Below are 27,367 nucleotides of genomic sequence, written 5' to 3'. Positions count from 1 at the left end.
AAGAAATGTGTGGGAAATATCAGGAAGGGAGACAGAACATAAAGACTCCTAACTCTGGGAAACGAACTAGGGGTGGTGGAAGGGGAGGAGGGTGGGGGGTGGGGGGGAATGGGTGACGGGCACTGAGGGGGACACTTGACGGGATGAGCACTGGGTGTTATTCTGTATGTTGGAAAATTGAACACCAATAAAAATTAATTTATTAAAAAATATAAGCATAAATTTAAATCTTAAATTTAATATATTAAAGTTTCAAATTACTTTGTTTCATTCAAAGACTTAAATTCAAAATTTGTATTATTATTATGTCTTTCACAGTCTAAAACATTGCATAAATCTGGGAATCATCTCTGTTGTTTCTCCAAACTTGGGTTCAATTGGCCATTTTAAATAGGAGTAATTACCAATCGACACATCTGGAACATATAGAATTCTCCAATATTTGCTTATTTCCAGGAGTATACCATGGCATGGCCTAAGAAATTCAAGAAATGAAGTGATTCAACTCAATTATTCTTTCTGGATAGGATTCAAATCCAGCTTTCTAACTACCATGGGAAACCTAACTCATCGGAGATATCCAGAGCTCAAGTACTCTGTGTAGAACTTATCAGTGTCTATTACACTACATTTTTTATTTTACTCTATTAAAGTTGCAAAAAAAAGTTAACATGAATTATAGCTGCAATATACCCAGATAACAACAGTTGTAGTAAACAGGCAAACGCAACAAAGGAAGAAGTCAAAAGGGAAGATAGTAAGGCAAACACATTGCAAGTAGGGGAGGGATCAGCTTGGAGTTCAGGCTCAGGTGACTGCAAGGCTGTCTCAGCTGCTACCCACAAAGGTCTGAGGGTGACATTGTTTGTTTCTATCAAACAAGGAATATAGAAATAATTATTTGGGAGGTTGTAGCAGATGAGTTGCACCTGAGATGAAATTTTATTTTACTACCCAGGCCCATATGGAAAGAATGTGGACAATAAATTTCTTTACTTTTTAAAAAATTATTATGCAAAAACATGCTAATTAGTTCTGATTAAATATAAATTCTATTTATCTAATTATCTGAATGACTTAAGGCTGAATTTGTCTTAATTTCACATTATAATTGGCTTTGCATTAAGTATCACAAATGTGAATTCCTCATCCCACGCAACATCCTTCTTTTCATAAACAAACTTGCAGGACCTTTGCTTTATATTGTAGTTTTTCAGGAACCAGATACAAATGTACACAAACTCCTAATTCTTCAGGTTCTGTTTATTCAGGCAAACGCTCTTAATTCTTGGAGAATCATTTCCGAACTTGTCCAATAGATGACACATGCCCAATTTCTACCTCCATACATAAAGTAGAACTTGCTTCTCATTTTTATTATTCTGTTTCATCATCTGTTCCCTGGTAGAAAGAAAGAAGAGGAAGCAAGAATGCCTGGAAAGCAGAATGGGGAGGATGCAAAGAGAACGAAGTTGCTCAAGAGTTACTGTCAGGATGCCATATTGTCAGTATTCATTGGTCCTGGAAGCTTCAGAGTTTTCTGTTTAAGTATCAAGCATTCCCGGCAGCACCTAAATTAGCAATTCACTCTAATATCAGGAGTGGTGACAAGCAAAGAGCAAAAACGTTGGGGTCAGGTGGTCCTGGTGTTAAATTCTATCCTTGCTATTTATGAACCTATCTTGAGACCTTGGGTCAGTTACTTAACCTCTCTGAACCTCCGTTTAGGCTCAGTTGTAAAAAAGAGATGACACAGTAGTCCTTCCTTATCAGGGGTTTCACTTACCTGCGGTCAACAGCAATCCAGAAGCAGATGATCCTCTTTCTGACGTATAATCAGAAGGTCAACAGTAGCCTCATGCTGTGTCACAATGCTTCCATCATTCTCTTCACTTCATCTGATCATGTAGGAATTTTATCATTTCACATCACCACAAGAAGGGTGAGTATAGTACAGTAGATATTTTAAGAGAGAAAGACCACATTCACGTAACTCTTGTTACAATATTGTTCTAATTGATAGTTTTTATTATTAGTTATTGTTGTTAAACTCTTACAACAGTGCCTAATTTATTTTTTTAATAATTTTTTTTATTTTTATTTATTTATGATAGTCACAGAGAGAGAGAGAGAGGCAGAGACACAGGCAGAGGGAGAAGCAGGCTCCATGCCCTGGGAGCCCGACGTGGGATTCGATCCGGGGTCTCCAGGATCGCGCCCTGGGCCAAAGGCAGGCGCCAAACCGCTGCGCCACCCAGGGATCCCAACAGTGCCTAATTTATAAGTTAAACTTTGTCATGGGTATGTCTGTATAGGAAAAAATATGTATAGGGTTCAGGACTACTCATTGTTTCAGGTATCCAGTGGGATCTTGGAATGTGTCTCTCATGGATAAGGTGGGACTACAGTAACATCAGTTTTCAGGATCAGTATTAGGATTAGCAATATACATAAGCATCTAGTAGTACACAGCCTGGCACAGATTTGGCACTCAGTAAAATGTAGATGATGCTATTAAGTATCTTGCCCAGAGATAAACATATTATATTCCGAGAAATGAACTGCAGAATAACATATTTTAAATCAAGATGCTAATTCATGATTTTTAGTATTGTGCATTGAGTCCCAATGCTTTTAAAGATGGTCCTAACTATAGTATCTTAAAGACACTAGAAAGCCATATTAACCAGGCCTCTCAGGGGACCTAGGAGGGATTACAAGGTTGTCAGTCCAAGGAAACTAGAATGCAGAGAGAGAGGTGTAATGTTTTTAAAGTACTTTTTATTGAGCATTTAAGCACTAGGCAATGTAATTTATAGACATTACCTTCTTTAATACAACAAATCTATAAGGCAGGTACTATGTACACAGATACTCTAAAGTAGAGAAAACTGAGACACAGAGAATAAATTCCCTCTGGGTCCCAAAGCTTTTAAGTGGAGTTGACGAGATTTTTAACTCTCACAGTTGGACTCTAGAGCACGTGCTGTTAACTCCTATGTCAGGATAAATATAAGGAGCAGAGCTACAGATCAAGTTTGTGATGTAAGAAGTACTAAAGGATTTAACAGAGGGAAGAGGAGAGAACACAAATCTTAGCTACAAAAGTCAAGAGACATGGCAAGGCACCAGCAGGTAGAACAATTTGTTTCAGGGCCAGTGGCAGTCTCTCAAAGAGGCCAGGCTGCGCTAGAAAAATCAGTACATTTCCATGTAATTTTGAATGTCTTTTTCTGAAGCTGTAAAGCACTTTCTCAAAAAGAAAGCTTTTATACAGATATACAAATGGCCAAGAAGCATTGAAAAGATGTTCAACATCAATAACCATTAAAGAACTGTAACTCACAACCATGGTGAGATGCTACTTCACACGTGCGAGGATGGGAATCAAAAAGATAGACAATAACAAGTGCTGGCAGAATGTGAAGCAATCGGAACCTTCACACATTGCTGGCAGGAATATAAAAGGGTATAAGCACCATGAAAGCAGTTTGGTGGTTCTTCAGTTAAACAGAGAATTACCATATGACCTGGCAACCCCACCCTTAGGTATATATCCAAAAGAATTGAAAACAGATGTTCAAACAAAAAACATGTATACAAATATTCATAGCACCACAGTTCATTATAGCCAAAAGGTGGAAACATCCCAAATATCCATCAACTGTTGAGTGGATAAACAAAATGAGGTGCATCCATACAATGGAATATTATTTGGCCATAAAAAAGAATGACATTCTAATACATACTACAACATGAATAAGCCTTAAAAACATCATAATATGTGAAAAAGGCCAGACTCAAAAAGCTACAAACTGTTTAATTTCATTTATATGAAATAAAAATTGAGTCAAAAAATCCAGACAAAACAGAGGAGTGGTTGCTCGGGTTTAGGGGCTCAAGGGAGATGGGAAGTAATTGCTTAATGGGAACGGGATTTCCTTTTGGGTGATTAAAATGTCCTCCTCCTGATGATTATCCAACACTGTCACTAATGGCAATAAATGTCACTAATGGTAAAGTTAGTGTTATATGTATGTTACAGCAATTTGAAGAAAGAAAAAAGAAAACCTTTATGAAAGCCCAATATGTAACATAGATCAAAACATGGTAGCCCTCATGGAATCGGGCATAGATAGGAAGCCTGGAGGGATCCCTGGGTGGCGCAGCGGTTTGGCGCCTGCCTTTGGCCCAGGGCGCGATCCTGGAGACCCTGGATCGAATCCCACATCGGGCTCCCGGTGCATGGAGCCTGCTTCTCCCTCTGCCTGTGTCTCTGCCTCTCTCTCTCTCTGTGACTATCATAAATAAATAAAAAAATTAAAAAATTAAAAAATTAAAAAAAAAAGATAGGAAGCCTGGAGCCACTGACCTTGAGCCTCATTAGAAACAGTCATTAAGGCAGAGAAGGCCAAGTTTACTCATGCAACTCCTACCCCAAAGCTCTGAGGAAAAGCAGAACTGAAAGTTCTCTGTTGCCCACGTGGAAATGCCAACAAAACTTTGAGCCCAATGATATGGAAGAGTTTTTACTAGCCAGTACTCCACACTGAGAACCTTACTTTATGTGGAAAAATAAAAGCGAGCTCCTCAAACGAACAAAACTGTGGGGATTCTTAGAGTTATTTTTAAGTTTTTATAGATAGAAAACATTAGCCAAAGTACCAGAACATTTTTCTCTGTTGACTGTCCTGGAAAAAGAAAATGTAAGACGCAGTGTTACTCTATAGTATGAATTGCCATTCCTCAATTATTCTTGCAAAACCACACTCTACCTTTTCCTTTAAGTCTGGGGACATGTCTCGCAACATGAACCTAGCACTTTAAGGTGACTCCATTCGTTGCTTTAAAAGTTCCTCCAACAGGTGGTAAAATCTCTTTGTTCCGTGTTGTTTGTTGAGAAGCAGTCTGCTTGGTATCCCACACCAGGACCCAGGATTCAGCCTTTTCCCCAGTGTGCTGCAAATGAATTATGGATGATTATACTGCCCCTCTAGAACCACACTTGAACTTGCCAGCCTTCATGACTTCTATTCTCTTCTGTCCTTTCTACCTCTGGAGAGTTTCCTACAGACTGATTATGAGGCTCCGTGTGCTCACATCTCCACCTGATGAGGGGAGGCATGGGATAAGATCCTCTCATCATTGTAAGGAGTAGATTTTCTCAAGAGCGATACAGGGAAGTGCTAAAGTTAATGTTGAAACTGGGCTTTCTTGCCACTGTTTGTGTGTGGTGCAAGAAACAGGCTCTCAACATGTTAGTAAGAAGACTTAAACCCAGATTATGGCACCCTTCTCTCCAGAGTGCTCTTTTTTGGGTAGGAGGTGAAAGGTCATCCTCTCAGACTGGATAGTTGTACTCAAGCAATTACAAGACCCCAGTGTTTCTACAAAAGAGATCTTTGAAATTCCATCAAGAGATTTTTTTTTTTTTTTGCAACTGATTTACAAAAAAGCACCATTCAGCAAATGGCGGCATCATCCAAGACCATTTCGTGGAAGAGGTCGCAGGTTTTAAGTTACAGTATAATTATTGATAGCAAAAGTATATAGATTTTTTTAAAATTATGAATAATAAACCGTGCGTTATCTGTCTTATTTTAATAGACTCCATAGTATCTCCATTTGTGTCGTCAAGGTCCAAATATAAAAAGAGGTGAACACTGAACTATTCAAATGCTAGAACACAAGAAATCTGAGCAGATGCCGAGGTAATGTTCAGCAGAAAACTGTGAGTGGCCTTGGACTCCCAATTACATATCTTTATTTTCTCTTCTTAACTTGGGGAATTAAATTTTGCTGAAATGAAAAGGAGATTTGATTTTTTTTTCTTTTCTCCAGGCATCATTCAACCAAGGACAGTTACTTGCTAGGATTTTCTCTGTTCTTGAAGGGCAATTGTCAAATGTGCATCTCTGACATAAGAAGGTGTTGAGTCAGGGTGTTTCTGTGTCAAAGATTGCAGAACCTACTGCAAGTCTAAAATGCCCTTCTTTAACCTTAATATAATCAGGAGGAATTTACGTCAACACTCAGAGCATAACGAGTAAGCTTATCCATAGCTAATACTCAGTTTCCCTGTGTTTCTTTAGGACACCTTACATATTTTATTGTATTTGCCAGATCCCTGCCCTTTTTTTTTCCACATAGAAAGATGGAACTCATTGAGAAGAAAACCATTTGGACAAAGAGAATTTCAAAATTGAAATTCAATGGTTCATTTTAGGAAATACATCCACCTTCTTATCTTTGTTATTCGTCCCAGACAAAAACCATCACAGTCTTCAAAAATGTGTCCTTGGGGCAGCCCAGGTGGCTCAGTGGCTTAGGGCTGCCTTCAGCCCAGGGCATGATCCTGGGGTCTCGGGATCGAATCCCATATAAGACTCCCTGCATGGAAACTGCTTCTCCCTCTGCCTGTGTCTCTCATGAATTTAAAAAAAAAAAAGTGTGCTAATAACTTTTAAGAAATTCTGAATGGTAGCAGAGCAGTGCATTGCCATCTCTACATGAAGGGCTGGAAGTTTTAGCAAGTTCACACTACTGTTCTTTAAAATGGAGGCCCAAATGATCATTCACTTGGCTCACAAATATTGACTGGGATCTCACCTTGAGGTTTCGGTGACTTAATGGTGAAGCAGAGCCATGAGGAACCAGCCTGGAGGCAACCTCAGAGTGCAATCACCAAGTACAAAGTGCAGAAGATTCCTACAGGCCATGACCAATAAAAGAAGGCGAAATAAGGAAAGGCATTCAAGTTTGTCACGTATTTAAAATTAAATTTCAGGAAAAGATCAGATTATATTTACAGGTAAAAATACAACACTTTAATGAGAAATTTCCAGGGTAGGTCCCAGGAGGGCAAACGAATGAATGGACTTGGGGCAGGAACAGAAATGTTTTCATGCTTCCTTGCCAGCTCAAGTCTTGAAAAAAGTACCTCAACGGATCACCCCAGACAGTAGAGATGTAGTGTTTCTATTACTCAGTTTTTTTGAAATATAATTGACATATAACATTATATTAGTTTCAGGGGTACAACATAATGATTCATATTTCAAAATGATCACCACAATAAGTCTAGTCAACATCCGTCACTAAATATAATGACAATTTCTTTTCTCATGATAAGACCTTTTAAAAGATCTACTTTCTTAGTAACTTTCATTTATGTAATACGGTAGTATTAACTATAGTCACTATGCAGTGCATGAGATCCCCAGGATTGTTTTTATTTGTTTGTTTATTTATTTATTTATTTATTTATTTATTTATTTATTTATTTAGTGACTCTTTCCAAAGCAGCAGCCAAAAGGCAAAGCCCTTAATTCCCCCCTGACCATTGATTGTTTGCTCTGCAAACCTTGGGAAATAGCCATCTCACTCCATTTCTCACCTAATTCTTCAGGAAAATAACCATTGTGAGTGGAAGAGGACAAGAGTCCCACTGATGTCCAGAGAGTATGAGCAAATCTTTCATAGACTGCAGAAAAACGCAAGCATAACCATCACTTTGTTAATAATGGGCCCAACTTGTGCGAAGTAGAGTTCTAGGCCATTCATAGGCAGCAAGAAACAAAGCAGACGTAAACCTTGTCCACTCGGAGTTCAGATTCTAGTAGAGAAGGACAGACAGGATCAATTAAGCAAATAATTACTTGTTATGCCAGGCAGTAATGCAAAACAGTGAGCAGGAGCAAAGAAAACCAGGAAGTGGTGGAGGACACCGATATTCCACCCAGCATGGAAATGGAAGGTTCTTCCAAAGAGCTGAACCGTTGGGCAGAGACCTGAATGTAATGTGTCAGGGCCACAGACATCTGGGAAAGAATATTTTGGACAAAGGGAACAACAGAGGCAAACACTGCCCACTCATCCACCCACTCAGCCAGGCAGGAGTGTGCAAAGAGTATCTGAGTAATACAACAGTCTGGCTGGGACAGAGTGAACAAGGCAGGAGGGTGGGAGTGGGGTTGTGGCAGAAAGATGAAATAAAACTTAATCACAGATAAGCAGAAAAAAAGATTAGGAGGCCACTGAGAAGATTTTCTTGGGAAGGAAGGAAGGAAGAAGAAGAAGAAGAAGAAGAAGAAGAAGAAGAAGAAGAAGAAGAAGAAGAAGAAGAAGAAGAAAAAGGAGAAGGAGAAGGAGAAGGAAGGAGAAGGAGAAGGAGAAGGAGAAGAAGAAGAAGAAGAAGAAGATTTGCTTGGTAAAGATTTGTTGTTCTAGTAAGATGAGAACTGGAAGGTTTCTAATACAGGAGCGCCATGATTCCAGAGCAAATCTTTGGAGAGGAATACAGAGAACTATCATGGGATGGCAGTTTGAGCTGATGGTTTGGCCTAAATAACCTTTAAAAGAACAGAAGGAGTTGTATCGGGCTGATCCAAAGTGTGGTAGATATTTTGGAATCTTCTGCGCACAATCCCAGTCACACCCCAGTGAAATGACCGCACACAGCACTGGGAAAGTGGGCAAACAGCTCGGCTCCAAATACCGGTTGTAGGAAGATTTAACATTACATGAGCCAATGAATCTTCATCTCTCGAATTTGCCACAAACTCAAGAACTTCCTCTGCCCCCTCAAAACATCTGGATGCTGCCTGCTGGGCCTCAAATGCAAGTGGAAACATCTGGATATCAGCTAAGAGGGGGAGCAGGGTGGCATCTAAATATGATTTTGAACAGTGGCTTGAGTAAAAGCATTAAAAAATTTTTGCCTTTTATGATATAAATTTACAGTAGACTTAGATATGCTTGCTTATTTTTCCTTCTGCCTCCTTCCCCCCACGAGTACCGCCTACACCATGGGAAAGAGACATGGCTTGATGATCCAGAAATGTAACTCTGTGGCCAAGCAGGCCTTTCCCAGTTGATCTGACTATTAACTACCGAACATGCAGTCTTTTTTGTTCTTTTTCCTTTGGCTAGTTAAGTTCCCCTCTGTGACTCTGGAAATCTGGAATTCCTGGATAATTTTGGCCCTGGCGGATCTCAACTCCCACTCTGCATGCTTTTTGTATGACTGGCTTGCACTCAGGAGGGTCAAGGGAAAAATAGAAGCAGTGTGTATGAGAGGGAGAGATGTGTGCATTAGTCATTTTATTCAGTGCATACTACATTGTCATCGCTGTCAAACACAATAAAACTGCAGCTAAAACACTTAGCTATGTATTGATCTGCTCCCACATCTCCCATAGAGAACTCAGAGGAACAGAGCCTCCTCCGTAGCCACCCTCCTCCACCCCAAGCTTTAATGCAGAGGGGAGTGAGCTTCCTGTAACTGTTTATTTTGGAAATAGTTAAGGAAGCATCTGACCTCACATTTTCCCATTGTTCAGCCATGGCCCTATGATTCCTTATGTGAACTGAAATATAAGAAACATTAAGATGAACTTGGATGGCTCAGATAGAGGCTGGTTGTTCCTAGAGGGATTAGTTTCATTATTATTATTACTGATAAATGATTTCTGGTAATAAGTGTTTTTCCACCTTTTTACACCATATACCTGCAGCCTTCTTACTCGTAACTGGAATGACAACCACCAGTTATTGAATGTTCACTGCATTATAAAAAAAAATTATATTGAGGGTTTACATATATATCCACTTAAATTCTTGTCACATACCTCTAAGGTACATGGTATAAGTGTATTTTGCAGATAAGGAAGCTGGCACGAGTGAGAAAGCAAGAGAAGGAAGTGACTTCTTAGAGTCACTCAGAGAGCAGCAGGCAGAGCCAGGATTTGAATCCATGTGTGACTGATTCTGAAGCCCAGGTATGCAACCACTTTGCAAGGTCGCGAGCTCGTGTCTAGAAGTGGGAACACATCTTCCTGCTGAATAAATGTGTATGCTGAGCACAAAACCAGAGAATCTGTACTATTACCCCCGCCCTCCCTATGCTCCTCTGTATGAATCAGCATTCCAATTCCCAGCCTCCCTTGCAACACCCATGGTGCTATGAGAATTTGGTTCAAACTCCTGGTGGAGCTTCCATTTTCTGTGTATGTGTGGCGACATAAGCCTCCAGCTTTGGGTTGCAAAAGTGGGTTCCCAGTACAGGTTTGACATCCATCAGTGCAGGCCACAGCAGCAATGCAAAAGTTCTAAGAGTCCTCTGCTCATGAAGGAGCAATGACAATGGTCTGCTCATGCTGCAGTCTTGTGGCCCCATACGGGATATGTTTCTGAAAATTTATAATCTGTTTCTGCAGCCCACCCCCTACCCCCTGCCACACACACAGTGATTCTATGAGCTACCAATTTCCTTTATTAAATACCTTTTCTGCCTAAACAAACTAGAGTGGATTCTAGTGTTTGCAACAATACGCACAGAGGAAAGACAAATGGGCAGAATGCATATACTTCCCCTTTGGTTGAGATTGTTTCTCTAGTGAACTGTCATTTTATGCCTCCACCACAATGAGCCCCCATAGAAACTCTTTGACTTCCCAGAGAAAGCTCTGAGGCCATCCTATGGGAAAGACATCTAATATCTCCCATTATGGCACGAGAGTCAGAAAATAGAAGCTTGGATCTGTGAAGAGTTTCTCTAGTTGGCAAAAAAAAAAAAAAAAAAAGGAAAAGAGAAGAGCTTCGATTTTCCCAGTGGAAGCCTCATCTGCAATGAATACAGATCTGTTCTGTTATTGGCAGGTTTGAAAACGTGGTTCTTTACAATAATGCCCCAATGCCCACTGGGAGTGAAAAACACTAAATTGTACACAATGGTTTTCCACTTCCCTAGAGTTGTGTTTACCACTCTCTGCTGATTCCACACATTTCCAGATAAATTCAGGCTCTACTTCATTTCATTAAAGCAAAATCTGTTCAACTATGTCCGTAGTTGAGTAGAAAAGCTTCCCACTCAAATGTTATTTGTATTCAAGAGCAAGGCATTCAGGCCAGATCTGAAGAGGTGAAGTGTATAATAGCTTTGATCAAGGACAAGCAGGAGCCGAGAGAACCCAACCACAGCTGATACAAAGGGATACAGAAAGGTAGTTTGGGATACCCGGCTCAGTGGTAGCATCCAGCACGCTGTGGTCCAGACAGAGAGGTGGCATAACAGGTGGGTCTGCCACAGGAGGAGCTTGAGTCCAGTATAGATTAGCAAGTAGTAGGAGGTGATTCAAGTGCTCTGACAACATGTGATAATTCCTTTTTCTCCCAATCTGAAAGAAGTTATATTGAACACTGTCAAACATTACTTCGATTTAAAGTAGCAATGCAAATTCATTTAACCATGAAGCAAGACAAAGTTAGATGCCTTAAAATTCATAATGTCTCTTTGGGGCCATAAAGGTACCACTTGATAGCTTATTACTCCAGAGTTTATAAATTCTGGTGGAAGTGTTTTTATAGCAACCTTCTGCTGTTTCTAGCCTTTGCTTTTGAAAAATATAAATGAGACTAGGTATTTGACAAACTAGAATTTCTAAATTCCCTTAGAGAAATTCCAAACTACCGTGGGTTAAGTGCTAGCATCTCCACTGTGTTGTATTTTTTTTTCCTCCCTGTTAACATCCAAAAGGCAGAACTCTAACCTTAAAGGAAGCGACATATGATACAAAGGAAGTTTCAGAGTAGAATATAGAAGACAATCCAGCATAATTTTCAGTTTTAGGAAAAAATATATATATTATATATATTATTTATATCAGTTTTCCTAAAATATATATATATATATTTAAATATATATTTATACATATTTTATGGTGTGGGCTCAATATGTGTATATGTGTGTGTGTATATATGTGTATATATATATATAATATATATATAAACTTTTAAAGAACATTTCATAGTGGAACATGTTTATGAAGTAAATAAAGTAGCATCCAAAACTACATGACAGTGATCCTAATTTCCTAATTTTTCTTCGCAAAATTCAGGTGAAAAAAGACTGGAAGAACAAAATGCCAATGTATTTTCAAAACTGGAATTTTCAGTGAGCTTCTCTTCTTCTTTATAATTTTCCCAATTTTCTTTATTATTACATATTATGTTTTCATAATTGGAAAGATAGGTAGGTCTGACTTAGAAGTACTGAAACAAAATCAAACATGAACCAGGCAATGCTTCTTCATTTTCTAACTTGGTGTGAGGTTCAGAGAAGTGGTCTGCTCTCTGACCCAAGGTATATTTACTAGGGGTTGGGGGTGAGGGGGAGTAAGAGGGCCCTGTTTCCATCAGTAGGGCAAAGTGGAGGATGGAAGTCACAGTATTGAATAATCTACCAAAAAGAAATATTTTATCATGAAGCAATTTGTTTCATATTCTGAGGGCAGCTTCTACAAGGTAACAGAAATCTACTTTAGGATTAGCTAGAAATTACCTCTTACATTCCTGACAACCCCAGTTCTCAACTGTCATTCCCTCTCGCGATTTTTGCTCTAATATTTCTGCAAAACCCCCTTCTGCTATAAAGACGTCATGTCTTCACAGGCATGTCTTGTTTGCTGGGTGTTTTACCATGACAGTCTCTGCACCTTATATTTCTAAATGAAAAGTCTGGGAATTCGGCCTTTCAGTGGAGAAGAATATTCAAAGTTTTTCCTGTCCCAGAAAATCCGATCCCTCCAAGTACTCTTTAAATTTAGTTTCAGTAAGTTTATTTAATGTGATGAAGATGATTTGATGATGCTGCTGATCATAATGATGATGGAAGGTGTAGTTTCCTTAACTGTGAAATGAGGAAATACCTATTTTAGGCTATTAGGGGAGAGAAGATAACAAGAGGATTGTATAAAAAGCTCACAGCACTGTCTCCCAATGAGTTAATTTTTAAGTACGTGTTCCACTGTGATAACTAGTTCCTAGAAAATACATTATTTGAAAGGAAGAAAGGAATAGATGGCTATGTCAATACAATGCCTGTGGAATCACAGAGGGGCAGCAGAATGGTGTGGGCTCAAACTAGACTGCTTGGTTTTGAATTTCTTCCTTGTGAAACTTTGGCCAAATTACTGAATTTTTCCACATCTCACAGTTCAGGCTTGGTGGGGCTGTTATGAGGATTAGGCCACGTATTGAGGAGAAAGTCTGGCAAACAGTAATCACTATAGGTAATCGCTAAGGTAAATATCTTCCCTATTCTGACTTGTTTCACAACAATACGCATGAAGTCGCCTAGGGGGAAGCACTCCTGGTTCTGTGAAGTTTATGCCCAGAGTTAAGAGCCTTCTGCTCTGTGCACGTCCCCCCACACGCACACAGAGATTTCTTATATATACATTCCCTCCCTCCCTCTTTCCATAACTAATCAAGCTCCTGATTGTGCCTTGTTCATTTCTGTGCCCCCGGAAACCTAGCACCCTGGATGTCCACACTAAATATTTAATGCCATTAGAAACAGACTACAACTCTTCCTGAGTATGGACAATGGATTTTAGTAATGTTAGGTTGTTTTATCCACCCTGTCCCCCACCAAATACACGTAGCATGTACTCTAGCGAAACTCTGGAAGAAGACACATTTTACCTCAAGCATAGAAAGGTATTAATAAATCTGCATGTATTCAGACTTCTTCTTAGTACAATTTACTTGAAATTGTCAGAATTCTAACAATTAAAATTATACCCCTTACTGGAATTACTTTACTCTGCCTAATGAGAGAGATTTCCTTCATTCGAATTTGAACTGCTAAGAAAATCTGACGGAGAAGCTATTTAAACCGGTTCCTTCTATATTGCTAAGAACAAAAACAAACTTCCAAGGACTCTGGCTCACACCTACATTCTGAGTAGAAGAAGCAGAGACTCCGTGGGAACACAGCAAAAACTGCATTGGACTTCCAGGCCTGGGGACTTGGATTCTGGATCAGGTGACCCTGGGGAAGTCACCGCACCTCTCCGGATCTGATTTCCTTCTTTGCACAGCAATAGGCCTGCCAAACCGGTCTAGAATTTAGGCTAAGATGGAACGCAAATACTCCAGAATAATTCCGCCCTATTTGGGTGTGTGGGGGGGGGGGAGGGGGCAAATAGTAAGGAGGGGGTGAGGAAGTGCCTCTCATGAAATCAGTAACTATAGTGTCTTCTGCTTGCAATTTCTGGATGGAGTTTCCGAATGCTTCAAAACCGGTCTCGCCGTCTGAATTTTCCTGCACAACTCCTGAGCCGTCCACGTGCAGTGGACGTTCCCAGGCCAAGCCTTTCAAGCCTTTCAGCTCGGCACCACCGCCTTCCCATATCAAAGGGGGCTTCCCGCTGAGTTTGTTTACACCATTAAATTTGCTCACACGTAAAGCCGGGAGAATTTGTCCAGGTGTTCAAATTCCTGGAGGGTGGAGAAAGTGCCGAGGCCTATATTAGATCAATACCACGCTAGAGTGAAACACAAAGAACCTTTTCCACGGTGTGGCCCCCTCTGGAGATGTGTATTTTAGAGGCAGCCTTGGCAGGGCCCACTGGGCCGTCTGTCGCTCTGCTGTGACCCCGGCCGCCCGACCGGGGCGGTCCCGGGGCCGTGGTGCTGGCGGCAGCCGCGCGGACCCGGGAGCACGGCCCGGAGCCCACCTGCAGGCGCCGCCCGCAAGATGCTCGGAGCAGGGCTTACCTGCCGGGCGCGCGCTGCACCTCCGCGGGTGCCGGCCGCCCCAGGTGGGGTCGCAGCACCCGAGGAGCGGACTGCTCCCCCCTCTTCTGGCAACAAGAAGGGAAGGCGACCCCATCCCGAGCTACAGGTTGAAACCGGGAGCGAGATCCTGGGCTTCTCCGAGCCAGGTGAAGGCGCTGGCAAGGTCACCCATTCAGTCACCAGGTGGTGCATTTAATTTAAAAGGACTGTTAACCTTGTTTATACAAAATAACACCAATATGCAGAGAAGCAGTAAATCCATTGTCGTTAAACAGCGGGGAGCCGCTGGCGCTGGCAGCCTGCCCACCGGCGCCGCGAACCGGGCTGGCACCGAGCGGGGAGCGGGGAGCGGGGAGCCGAGGGCCGGGAGCCGGGGGCCGGGAGCCGGGGGCCGGGAGCCGGGAGCGGGGAGCCCGGAGCCGGGGGCCGGGAGCCGGGGCCCGGGAGCCGGGAGCCGGGAGCCGGGAGCGGGGAGCCCGGAGCCGGGAGCCGGGGGCCGGGTCTGCGATCCCGCTGGCCGCGCCAGGCGAGGCCCGAGCTGGGTGCCCTCGGCGCCCTCCGGATGACTCTCTGCATTCTTGTCAAATATATTTAGAACAAGAGGTGTCCACTTAAAGAGAAACATTTGTTAATCACTTAAATGCAGGCGCTTGGCAGCCCTCCAGGTTCACCTTTATAAATATGTAGGATCGGTTTCCAGCTACGCCGGGAACTCCCGAGCAACTTCGCTTTCCCTCCGTGTCCCCTCGAATTGACCTAAGGTGAATGTCCCTAGCACCTTATTAATTTTCTCTCCCAGCGGGTTTTTCCCTAAGTCAATGCCAGCCTCCTATCGGGACGTTGACGGAGATAAATTAATGATGCGCGGTACCGAGAGAAAGAGAGCGGTGTTTCTTTAAGCAGGGGACAGATTAAAGTTAAATTCCTGTTGACGGAGGCGCTGGTGTCGACATCGTCCTTGTTTACCAGCAGCTGTCCCGTTAATGACACTCTGATAACTGGCGGAGGCCGCCCTGCGGTAGGGGTGAGGCAGATAAAGGGCCTCTGTTTAAATAGCCCGGTCCTCGACCCCGCTCTTGTAACTTCCCTGCGTCTAACAATCGCTGAAGCTGTTCGCAAAAGGCAAACCCGGGTGCAGAGGTTTTCGCCCTCCGACTCGCGAGTGCACGGCCTCAGCCCCGGGCCGCGGCCGCCAGCCCTCCTTGGGGGCTGATGACGACCCCAGGAGGTGGGGGTGGGGGTGGGGTGCCGGGGCGGGGAGGGGCGCCGAAGGGCAGAGACGGCGGGTGCGCAGGGTGAGGAGGTCAGCGCTCTGGGTGCCTCCGAGAACTCTTCATTTTGTTTGAGAAACACTGACGCCCCCCCCCCGCCCCCCGCCCACCAGCCGACAGGGTAGGGACAATGTTACCCAGTTACTGTTCTTTGTGGGGGTCCCTTCAGCATGAGGCGTAGCCGCAGGAGAATTGCTTTTCATACTTGGAACCATCTCCCCCCGCATCCCCGTTCAGACTGTAATGCTGTAGGGGGGACCTTGCCCGGAACCCAAGCTGATATTCTGATCTTACAGCTGAGAAAACAGGTGCTCAGGAAGCTAAGAGGCTTGCCTAAGTCCACTAGCAAGTTGAGTGGTAGGATGGGGGCTGGCAGCCAGCTCCCTGACCACCATTCTTGTTAGAGAGAGGGATACAAAATATTACACATATTTTATAATATGTCTATATGATATATTCCCATATCATATGTATCTACATCAGGATTGGAGGAGGAAATTTAAATACTATATATTTAATGTATATATGCACTATATATAATATACAAACATTTATGTAAAAAGAGGCACATGTCTTTAAATTTCCTCTTACTGTCCTAATGAAATGGCAGACATCAGCGATCTGCTCCGAGGAAGCTAAAGCCCTCACCTGGCTGAGATCCCATCCTGGTAGATCCCTGAGCTTCCCTCTAGACCCGCCCCCACCTTGATTATTTCATGAATACAATCCATTTAAAGATCAACAGTCTTGGAATCCCATAATCTTTTTCATGCTCTAACTAGTCAAGCAGACATACCTCTAATAAAGCAAATGCAGAGAACAAATTTATTTCTGCTCTTAGAAAGGGAAGACGATGTGAAACAAATGATCTAATTTCCACTCATCTCAGTTTTCTCACCTATGGGACGTTCCATAGCCAACCCAAGGTGATTTTCAGAGGGGGGGGCGGCGTGGAATTAAAAGACAGGCAAAGTATTTTGAGATGCCCGGTAGAAAGATGTTAACATTTTTATCTATATGATTTCCTCAGGAAAGTTCTTTTCCATATCTTTAAGGATGAACCACAATAATGTATTTTCCAGGGGCCTACAATAACATGAGGTTTATCACTCATATCTCCAAACTATAGTGACTCCACAATGTTCTCTTTATTCTAAGGTACTATGAAATTACCCTTTGTATAAAATTTAAATGTAGCTCATAATCTCTTTATGTCGTTTCTTTAATTAGCTGTGATGGGTAGAAGTGTACTCCCTAAATGAATATGTTGAAGTCCTAATGCCCGGTACCTGAGAATGAGACCTTATTTGGGGACAGGGTCTTTACAGAGATAATCAAGTTAAAATGAGTTCTTCAGAATGGGCCCTAATCCAGTATAACTGGTATCCTTGTATAAAAGGGAAATTAAGGGACTCCTGGGTGGCTCAGTGTTTGAGCCTCTGTCTTCAGCTCAGGTCGTGATCCCAGGGTCCTGGGATCGAGTCCCACATCGGGCTACCCGCAAAAAGCCTGCATCTCCCTCTGCCTGTGTCTCTGCCTCTCTGTCTGTGTCTCTCATTAATAAATAAATAAAATCTTTTTTAAAAATAATAAAGAAAAAAGAAATTAAAGCACAGAAATACATATAGAGGGTAGAAGATGTCTCCCAAGGGCCAAGGAGAGGGGCCTAGAACCAATCCTTCCTCATGGCCCTCAAAGGGAACCAGAGCTGCCAATACCTTGATTTTGGACTTCTAGCGTCCAGAGCTGTGAGACTATAACTTTCTATCATTTAAGTCTTAATCTAAGACTATCATTTCTATCACTTAAGCCACCCAGTCTGTGGTGATTTGTTACAGAGCCCTGCAAAACTAATATACCAACCAACTTTTTAAAAGATTTTTTTGTTTGAGAGAGAGAGAGAGAGAGAAAGCACCAGCATGCATGCACACTCAGGGGGCGGGGAGTGGGCAAAGAGGAGGGCCAGGCATCTGAGAAGGGGAGACCCACTCAGGCCTCGATCCCAGGACCTGAGCGGAAGGCAGACACTTAATCAACTGAGCCACCCAGGTGCCCCTATACCAATCAATTTTAACCATCTTCAGTAATGTTAAAAATCACCTAGAATCAATACTTTAAAAATGTATAAAACAATTTCAATGGCTTAAAGTGATTGTTGAAGTGTTACATGTAATGGAAGGCAAACAGAACTAATAGTTATTATATATCTACTCTATCCTGAGCAGGATTTAGGGAATCTTTGCTCATTTTAATTGTTTAACCATGCTTTCAATAATAAAATTTTATCTAATTCAATAGAAACACATTTTTTACAGTAAAAACATTTACAGTAAACATGAGTAATTTAAATAAGTACCAATTATAGGGATTGTACCTTGCTTAGCATATTTCATCAAATTACATATTATAGAAGATAGAATCTTCTCTACATTATGAGCAATGCTATTTGTTGAATTCTTCTCCATCATTTCACCCACACTTTTGATGTATAATATAATTGCTGGTTGAGAAGTTTATAGTAGGTTTTGTCAAGGACCCAATTGTGAACAGAGATTACAAATAAGCACAGTCAGTCAAGAAGGTTTATCAAGTAGGTAGTCTGTATAATGTCCTAGAAGGAAAAGAGAAAGATACGGAGTCTGCACCTCCTATCTCAGGGTGGCTAAGAGTCTAACTGGTGAAAAACGCCCAAAAGCAAGTCAAGAAAGCAAATTAAAATTATACTTATAAACAGTACCTCCCCAGTCCAAAAGAAAACAAACTCAGATCCCACAGATCCACAGATCCCATATGCCTGCAATACTAAGTCCCAGGTTACACCTGCTATGTGAGCTTCATTGTTAAGAGCACCATCATTCACTTCCCAGAATGTCCAGCTTAGATTAAAAAAATCTGTAGTCACCCAACCTCAGAGTTTCTCAATCTCAGGGCTTTGAACATTTTAAGCTGGCTAAGTCTTTGTTCCGGAGGGCAGTCCTGTGCATGCTGTATGTTTAGCAATATCCCTGGCCTCTTCTGCTAGATGCCATTAGCGTTGCTTTCACTCAGTTGTGACTACCAGAACTGTCCTCAGATATTGCCAAATGTCCCCTGGGGGTTATTTTGCTAGAGAATCACTGTTCTAGCCCAAGATTATACAAAGGTTAGAAGAGGGTGTGTGCAGGAATGATGATTAAACCGTGCAAAACCATCTTGAGAAGGTTCAACTTCAATATCTGCAGATAAGGAACTTGAATTGGCTGAAGACTAGGGAGGGCATTCTGCATATGTAAGGTTGGCAATGGAATAGAACAAGTTGAAAGTCAGAAGTCTGAGAGAAGGCAGTAACCAGGAGTATAGATTGGGGCATTCAGCAAGTTAACCAACCTGTTGACCAAGCTACAGCTATATCCAAGTGCCCATCTAGAATGTTTTTAAAAAAACAATATGTTACTAAAATCTTTTGACCTGTGGGCATTTCCAGTTCTTGACATAGTATACCAGAATTAGGCTGGTTATGCTACTTAGCTTCTTCAACACAAATAGAGAGGTGAGGGTGACAGGCCTCCTCAAGCTTTTCCTGAGATTCTCTTTCCTGAGCAGAGGCGAGCATGATTTACAGTCACTATAGAAAATCTTATTTACTTAGCACCTCCTATATCCCAGATGTTTTTCAGAAATTATCTAGTTGAATCCCTCAAGACCTTGGCAAGGACGGCATTAACTTCCCCGGGGCTCAGTTTCCTAAACAGCAGAATAAAGGTAGGTGATGTCACACATATACCGAGTGTTAGAGCTATGACTAGAACCCGGGTTCCGCTACACCAAGCCCCACAACATTGGCAAGTCACCAAGCAGAGGAACCCAACCAGCTGATGAGTAGAGGAAAGAATGATCACTATTTATACAGAGACTCTGAAAAATGGGGAAGTGTGGGGGGGTAAGACTCGCTCCTCTTTACTTCAAATTAATGTTTAATTACTACAGATTTCTTCATCAAAATGAAGTGATCTTCATCTGTTTTTTTTTCATTTAGTTGTTAGACAATCATTTGGGATTAGTGGTTTCTAGGCTGGTTGATGTTTAATGGAGGTATATCAGTATGATTCCGAGCATTGGCTGTGGTAAAATCCCTTAAAATGAAGACTTAGGTTTTTAATTTTTGTTTAAGACTCTCACAGGCAAGGATATTCAATATCTAGAGGCAGGCTCTCCTCCCATCTCATCTTAGTCTTACTTCTTCGTTGACTACGTAAATTTAGTCACACGTGCAGCTAGAAGGAAGTTATCTGGTTACCAGGAGATCGCCATGAGGACATGAGTGGTGTCAGGTATTAATATCACTTACTTTCCTTTGCCCTCTACCTCACTCAGTCAACTGGGGAAAAACAGAATCCTCACAGCTCTGGGCTTATGGAAGAGAACTTTCATTTAAGTGTAATCACCTGTGATTTGTACTAAGGAGAATTAATATGTCCACAGAGAGAAGTGAGATGCAAGCTGTGCCAGAAAGTATGCTTTTTGCCTGTCCAGGTTGCACCAGCATGATACCTTACATCTACTGTTTCATTGTATCAGCTCCCAAAACCCAGAGGCAGGAGACATTTTATAACTCCATAATTTAGGTGAAGAAAGGGAAAGAAGATCAAGAGAAATTAAACAACTTGCCCAACGTCATATGGCTAGGAAGTAATATGTCTACAGCACATACCCTGGTCTATCTTCTCCCAGAGCCTATTATTCTTTCCACTAATGCAAGTAATTCAAAGAAAATCTAGCTACTTAACGTAAGAAAATGAGCAGATCACATTGCCAGTCTACTCCAAAAAAGACAAGGTGAACCCTAGGTCAACAAAGAGGTACCAAAGTTTTCAGGTTCCCAGGATGCAGCTCGCATCAGCACCCTGCAGTGTGCTAAATGACACCCCCTCCTAGAAGAGCGGTAGTTGAACATTACCTTGTTGTCTGCAAGACTTAATGACTCCAATTCCAACCCTCGGGATGTAAACATTATGCTAGACTGTGGCTTTAAATGATCATTTCCAACATAGATGATATTGCAAAAAGTTCAAGGAGAAGCAGACGAGTTCATTGGGATCTGAGCACAGGGTTTTTTTCTCTTGCTCAAGCTCTCAAGCGTGTCTTCTTCAGGGACCCTCAGAGAAGGAGACAGTCAGCTCTTCCCCAACTGGATACAGTCTTATTCTTGGATGGGTTACTTGTCCACATGGACAGCAGCTTCGTGCAAGGTCACAGGAGAACAAGCTGCAAGGGAGAGAGGAGGCTGGAGGGTTTCACATGCTGCCCTTTTGGCTCTCATTCTTCTGCTCATCAAGTGCTCTGGGAGAGGGTTTGCAATAGGAAGATCTGCCTGTCTGTTCCACAGGGAAATATGAATGTGAGGGAGCATTTAAAATCATGTGAAGGGGCCCATAAACATCTAAATGTATGCAGGTACCTATGTATTGCTTGAACAAATACTTACCTGCTGTCACCTGAGTGACAGATGCCCTCCTAAGAACAAAATCCATTTTGTAGGACAAAGAGAAACCCTTGATGCAAATATAGATCAAAGGATGATACAGGTCGGGGAGATGTGATGTTCTATAGCGTGTTCATACAAGGTCTTTCCAAGGAGGTAACATGAGAGCAGAAAACCAAGTAAAGCACAGGAATGACCCATAGGGTACCTGGGGAAAAGAATGTTCTGGAGAGAGGGACAATAAAAAATCCCTGCAGAAGGAGGCCAGTGGTGGAAGAATGGAGAATATAGACAATGAATAAACTACTGGGATATCTACTTCGTTAATTTTAACTTCTATATAGGATTTCTTAAGGGAATAAACTGTGTTCACAAATTCCTCTGTTGACATATGGTCAAGTTGTTTCCAGGTATTCGGTGTCATAAGCTATGGTGAAACGGGTACCACTTCTCTAACATGATACATCAGGAAGTGGCATTATTGCTGGTCCCAGTGAATGAGAGTCTTCTGCTTCGTTACATGTTACAAAATTACGCTCCACAGTATTTGTTCTAATTTACAGCCCCTACAACATTATATGAAAACTCTCTTTTCCTCACCTTTTCTCCAGTATTCGGTGTTATCCGATTTTTTTTTTTCCTTTTTTGCCAATCCATTGAGTTTGAAACAGTCTGTCTTTGTCATTTTATCTATATTCCCCTCATCACAAAGCAAGGGGAAGGGGTGCATTTTTGCCCAATGTTTCTTTCTTGTTGATTCAGGTTTCCTGTCTTATGATTAACTTTCATATTCTTTGCTCATTTTTCTAGGGAACTATTTATCTTTGATTCATTTGGAAGACGTTTTAATATGTCATTATAGGAATTATAAGTATTAACATCTATAATCTCAGAATGTAGGTTTTTTTTTTAAGATTTTATTTATTTATTCTCGAGAGACACACAGAGAGAGGCAGAGGGAGAAGCAGGCTCCATGCAGGGAGCCCGATGTGGGACTCAGTCCTGGATCTCCAGGATCACACCCCAGGCTGAAGGTGGCACTAAACCGGTGAGCCACTGGGCCGCCCCAGAATGTAGGGTTTTAAAAATATCATGAGGTGTCCATAAACAAAGAGAAGAATCTGAATTTAATCTAATCAAATTTGTTAAGCTTTTTTACGATATGCACTTTCCATGTTTAAAAAATTATTTCCTCTCATGACATCGTAAATATATACTCTTTCATTTTTGTGTAAGAATTTTAAAGCTTTGCTTCCTGATTTTAATGTTTGAAGTTTATTTCTGTATATGTATATCGATGTTTCCTTTCACAAGAAAGCCTATTCTTTCCTTATTGGTGTTCAAAACTACCTCTTACCCACTCCCCAATGTGTATGTGGGTCTGTTTCAGTGATATTTGTCCTACCACTAGAACACTATTTTGAATGTGATAACTTTAAAATAATTACATCCCTTACTGGATGTGTGCTGCTTATTATTCTTTCTCTTCAAAATCACCTGAGCTATTTTGAGTCTTGACTCTTTAAGGTGCATGAACTAGTTCTATATGAACTGACTAGCTCTGTGGGAAAAAAAAAAAAACTTGGGATATTAATGAAAGTTTTAGATTAGTTTTGGGATAATCGATCTCTTTAGGAAAATAAATCTTATCTATGTAATATATCTCCATTTATATAAGTCTTTCTTGTGTCTTTTCAATACCATTGAACAATAATTTCCACGTAGATCATCCATTTGTTTTCTTAGATTTATTCTTAGATACGTGGTGGATATTGAGCATGGAATCCTTGAAAGATTGTATTTTCTGATTGACCGTGCTGGTATTGAACCACACAATTAATTACATGTATTGATGTTTAAATTTTGACCTTGTATCTGTCAAATTTCTAAAATTCTTTTACACTATCAAAAAATTAAGCTGTCTCTAATCATAATAATTTTTCATTCTGATAATATGGTTCACATTTCTTTTACTTATATAACGTGCTGTCTAGAACCTAGAGATAGTAATAAGGAACCTCATTGTCTTATTCTGCACTTAGAAGGGAATATTCCTGATACTTTCGCAACAAACATGGTTTTTGCTTTACGTGTTTGTAGATAAATTTACCAAATTAAGAAAGTTCCTTTTGTTTCCAAAAAGCTCAAAGAATTCTGATAATACTTGTGGAAATTCAATTATCATTCCTGGACTGGGATCAGGCATGTAATGAATGTGGTCCATTCTCCATCAATAGAATGATAAATAGTAACAATATAAATGTCTAAATGTTCATACTTTTTATAGATGACATACTTGCTAATTGCTCTTCTGTGAGCTAATATTTGGGATTTAGTAGTGGAAGAATGTGTAACATTTTCTATGAAAACAGTCTCTTTAGGTTTAGAATAGTCTCTTTTGAACATCATCACTAATGTTTTGCTTTAGATCCCTAGAGAGATGAAATTCTATCTCTTGTTTCACAAAAGCAATGCTAAGAGCATCCAAATGCAGAAAATTATATTTTAGAAAATTCTCACAAAAGCTTTGCAACTAAGTTCTGGTTTCAAATCTCTTATTCTAACAGCAGCTCAGAAATAACCCAATTGGTGGTTCAAGTGGCCTATTGAGGTAATGTCCACATTTCTAGATTAATTTACTTGAAATGAGTATATTTTTCAGTAATTTTTTTGACAAGTCCAAAAATATTTAGAAGGTTTTATCTTGTTTGGATTTTACTACTAATCACACCCACTTCTCTGAGGGCGGGAAATGACATCTTTTTAGTTAAATATAACTGAAATTGGAAAATGATACAGTAATTTCAAAACTTTCAGGAATGCAGTATACAACTATTTGAGGGAAAGTGAGAAAGTGTGAGACTGGATTACTGGAAATATACTGGGGTAATCCACAGATTGAAAGAACTAACTAGATGAGTAAGATACCTTGAAAGATCCTTCAAGGATTAGAACCAGACACATCAATATTATTTTCTCTCATTCTCATCTCTTCCATTCATCTATCATATTTCTAATCCCTGCTGCTCTCTCTGAGCCTTTCACCAGTATAGCAGAGAACTTTCTCCAGTAGTGGAGAACACAAATGTCCTGTATAATGTCCAAGAGGTTCCCCAAGACCACTCTCGGGTTCCATAATTCACTAGTAGGACTCACAAGACTGAGAAAAGTCATTATACTCATGGTTATAATTTATCACAGAGAAAGGATATAGATTAAAATCAATAAAAGGAAGAGGCTCATAGGACAGGACCCAACACATACTAGGCATGGAGCTTCCAGTTGTTCTCTCCGGGTAGAATTACGTGGATAGCACGTATTACTCTCAGTAACAATATGTGGCAACAAGTATAGAATATAATCAACCAGGAAAGCTCACCCAAGCTTTGTTATCCTCAGTTTTTATTAGGAGTTGGCCAGGTAGGTAGGTTGATTACCCACATGAATAACCTTAGTCTCTAGCCCCTCTAGAACCTGATTTGGTACCACAGGACCCAAGGCCTTCCACCAAAAATTACACTGTTAGCATAGAATATCTGGCCTGGCTCAAGACCCTTCAGTAAACAATGACACTTTTATCAGGCAGGACACTCCAAGGGTTTAGAGATTACCTCCGTGGAGCTGAGGGCAAATGGTCCAACCTTTCTGTAGGCAAAGGTTAGTTCTTTATTGCACATCCTGACTCACAGTGTCACATCTTTATAAACCTAAAAAGGAAGAATTGTATTCTTTGCTAGTTATAGTAAAATACACCCCAGTAAAGAATTCTGATAGGCTCAGCTTGGGCCACCTGCCCACCTCTGTGCCAACCACTTTGGTTTCATGGAATGGGAAATATGACCCTCTCCATTTTGCCATGTGTTCTGCTTTGAAGTAAGGGAACTGGATCAGTTACTAGAAAAATCTCATTTGTCAATGAAAATAACTACAACAATGATTACAACCACCACCTTGGATATTAAAAAGGGGAAAAGGCATAGGGTATTATCTGGTTCTTTTTATTTTAGATTAAGTTTGTTTGCTTAACCCAGGTACCCATAGATCTAAGGCAAGTAGGTATTCTGTTAACTAATTGTCTGTATGATATCAGACATATCCAGTCAATTCTTTCATATTGGTGTTATCAGTGGGAGAATATACGTCAAAACAGCCATGAGATGGAGATTTTTATTTTTCCACAATTTTGGCCACTCTGACTATAACTCAGACTGTTTTTAAAAATTTTTGTTTTGTGTACTATGATTCCTCCTTGCGATATCATTACTTGTGGTTAGAACTAAAATTCCATTTTCTCTCCTTTCCCCTATAATGGAATTTTAGTTCTAGTTTGATTATTATAACTCAAAAGTATCATGAGTTTTAAAGCAACAGGATATTATTAGAAATTTGGATTTTAAAAAATAGTCAGATCTTTCAAAGCAGTCATTTAACTTATTACTCTATGGTTTAATTCTATACTTATTAATGCTTTTAGAGAGAGTAAATCTTAATATGGAAAACTCTGGGTATATCAAACTGCTAAGAAATATGTCCTTAAAAGCATTCTCTTAAACCTGTTTCCTGTAAACAAAACAGCCCCAGATATTCCTTGAAATGATTATCCAAGTAAACTCTGGTAACAGAGGTTCTTGATATTTTTAAAAAATAAGTATTTTTGACTCGAAAAAAGTGCCCTAGATTTAATAGGGTATCATACAACATAGGTCTGTGGCACTTGTGATTTTAGTTGAGTTCATTAAGAAACTAGATGCAAAGTAAATATTAGCACATAAATAAAACTACCTATCAGGGCAATGTACTTGGCTGACTGCAGGCTTAAGAAAATAACAATAATTATTATAATAATAAATCACCTAGTCACAATAATCCAATTTTTATATACTTATTTTATAAATGCAAAAGATGCCTGTCAAAGAGCAGCAGGCACATGGCTCCAAGGGCCATAGGTAACAGGTGGCAACAGAGAGATTTAAATTCAGAGCCCTATGCTTGGTCAGGTAACCTGAGGAAGACAAGATCACCCCAGGAAATCATTCTCAGTCTCAGGCTCCCCCTTCAACAGTGGTTTTGTACAACAACCAAGTCAGTGATTTCAGAGGTCAGACTGACTTTTCCTGTGATCATTCGTCTGCCGTGATCGTCCAGGGGTTCCTGCGTTCGCACCTCTAAGCATGTGGTGGTGTGGAGAAGGTGTAGAGGAAGAAGGAAGGAATATTGCTACCTCTGGAGGGGGACAGGATAATCCTGTCCTATCATTCTCTAAGATTCAGTTCAAATCTTACCTTCTCCCCAAGCCTTCCCAACTGTCTCAAAGTAGGAGCTGTCAACCACTTTGCCAAAGATCGACCAGGTTCTGGTTGGCAGACAGCTGGAGTCTCTTCATCCATGGCTCCCAATTCCTGTGAATGCTAAGCTTTATCAACCCCCCGACTAGACAGCCCCCTGTCAGGACAGTCACCAGGCAAGAAACAAACATTATCTATGGCCATGGTTTCATTTAGACCTTGTTAGCAGTTAAGACAGTTCTGATAACATTTTTTAAACCATCTGGTTATTTGTGCATTTTCAAGAAGTTGTATGTTTATTTTTCTTCATGGCTTGAGTTCAGTTGTTGCTATTTATCTTGAAGTAAGACTAAATATTTTAAAATTTGGAATGACAAGCTGATACGGCCCAAATTCTTTGGCCTCGTCAAATTCCAATTTTTTTATAAGGACGCAGTGTGCAAATTTATTTTGGAAAGGCCAGTTGCCCCAGAAAGTCATTCTCAAGCTAAGTGGATTTATATATATATATATATAGGCTTTTAATCCTTTTCCCAATTCCCTAATGCTCATAGTGTATTAAAAAAAAAAAAAAAACAGAGAATGTAAGCAGGTCCAAGACATGCCAAAAATAAAAACTTAAGGTTTCAAGTCTTTACAGATTGTGTCTCCTCTCATTGGTGTTTTGAAAACGTTTTAATCTGAGAAGGAAAAATAATTCTATCACCAGTAATACGTTGAGTTCATGCAGGGACTTTTTTTGGTAAAGTGCTCGAATTAACTTTTCA

At 40.6% G+C, this 27,367-nt stretch overlaps 1 pseudogene; it reads right to left on the bottom strand.

Annotated features, from left to right (window-relative positions):
- The window catches only part of LOC121489590, a 178,239-nt pseudogene extending 151,545 nt beyond the window's left edge, over positions 1-26,694 (bottom strand).
- Positions 26,695-27,367: the final 673 nt, after the last annotated feature.

Source organism: Vulpes lagopus, chromosome 4 (assembly GCF_018345385.1).
Source record: "Vulpes lagopus strain Blue_001 chromosome 4, ASM1834538v1, whole genome shotgun sequence".
Taxonomy (NCBI): Eukaryota; Metazoa; Chordata; class Mammalia; order Carnivora; family Canidae; genus Vulpes; species Vulpes lagopus.
This window is presented reverse-complemented; position numbering and strand designations above follow the sequence as displayed.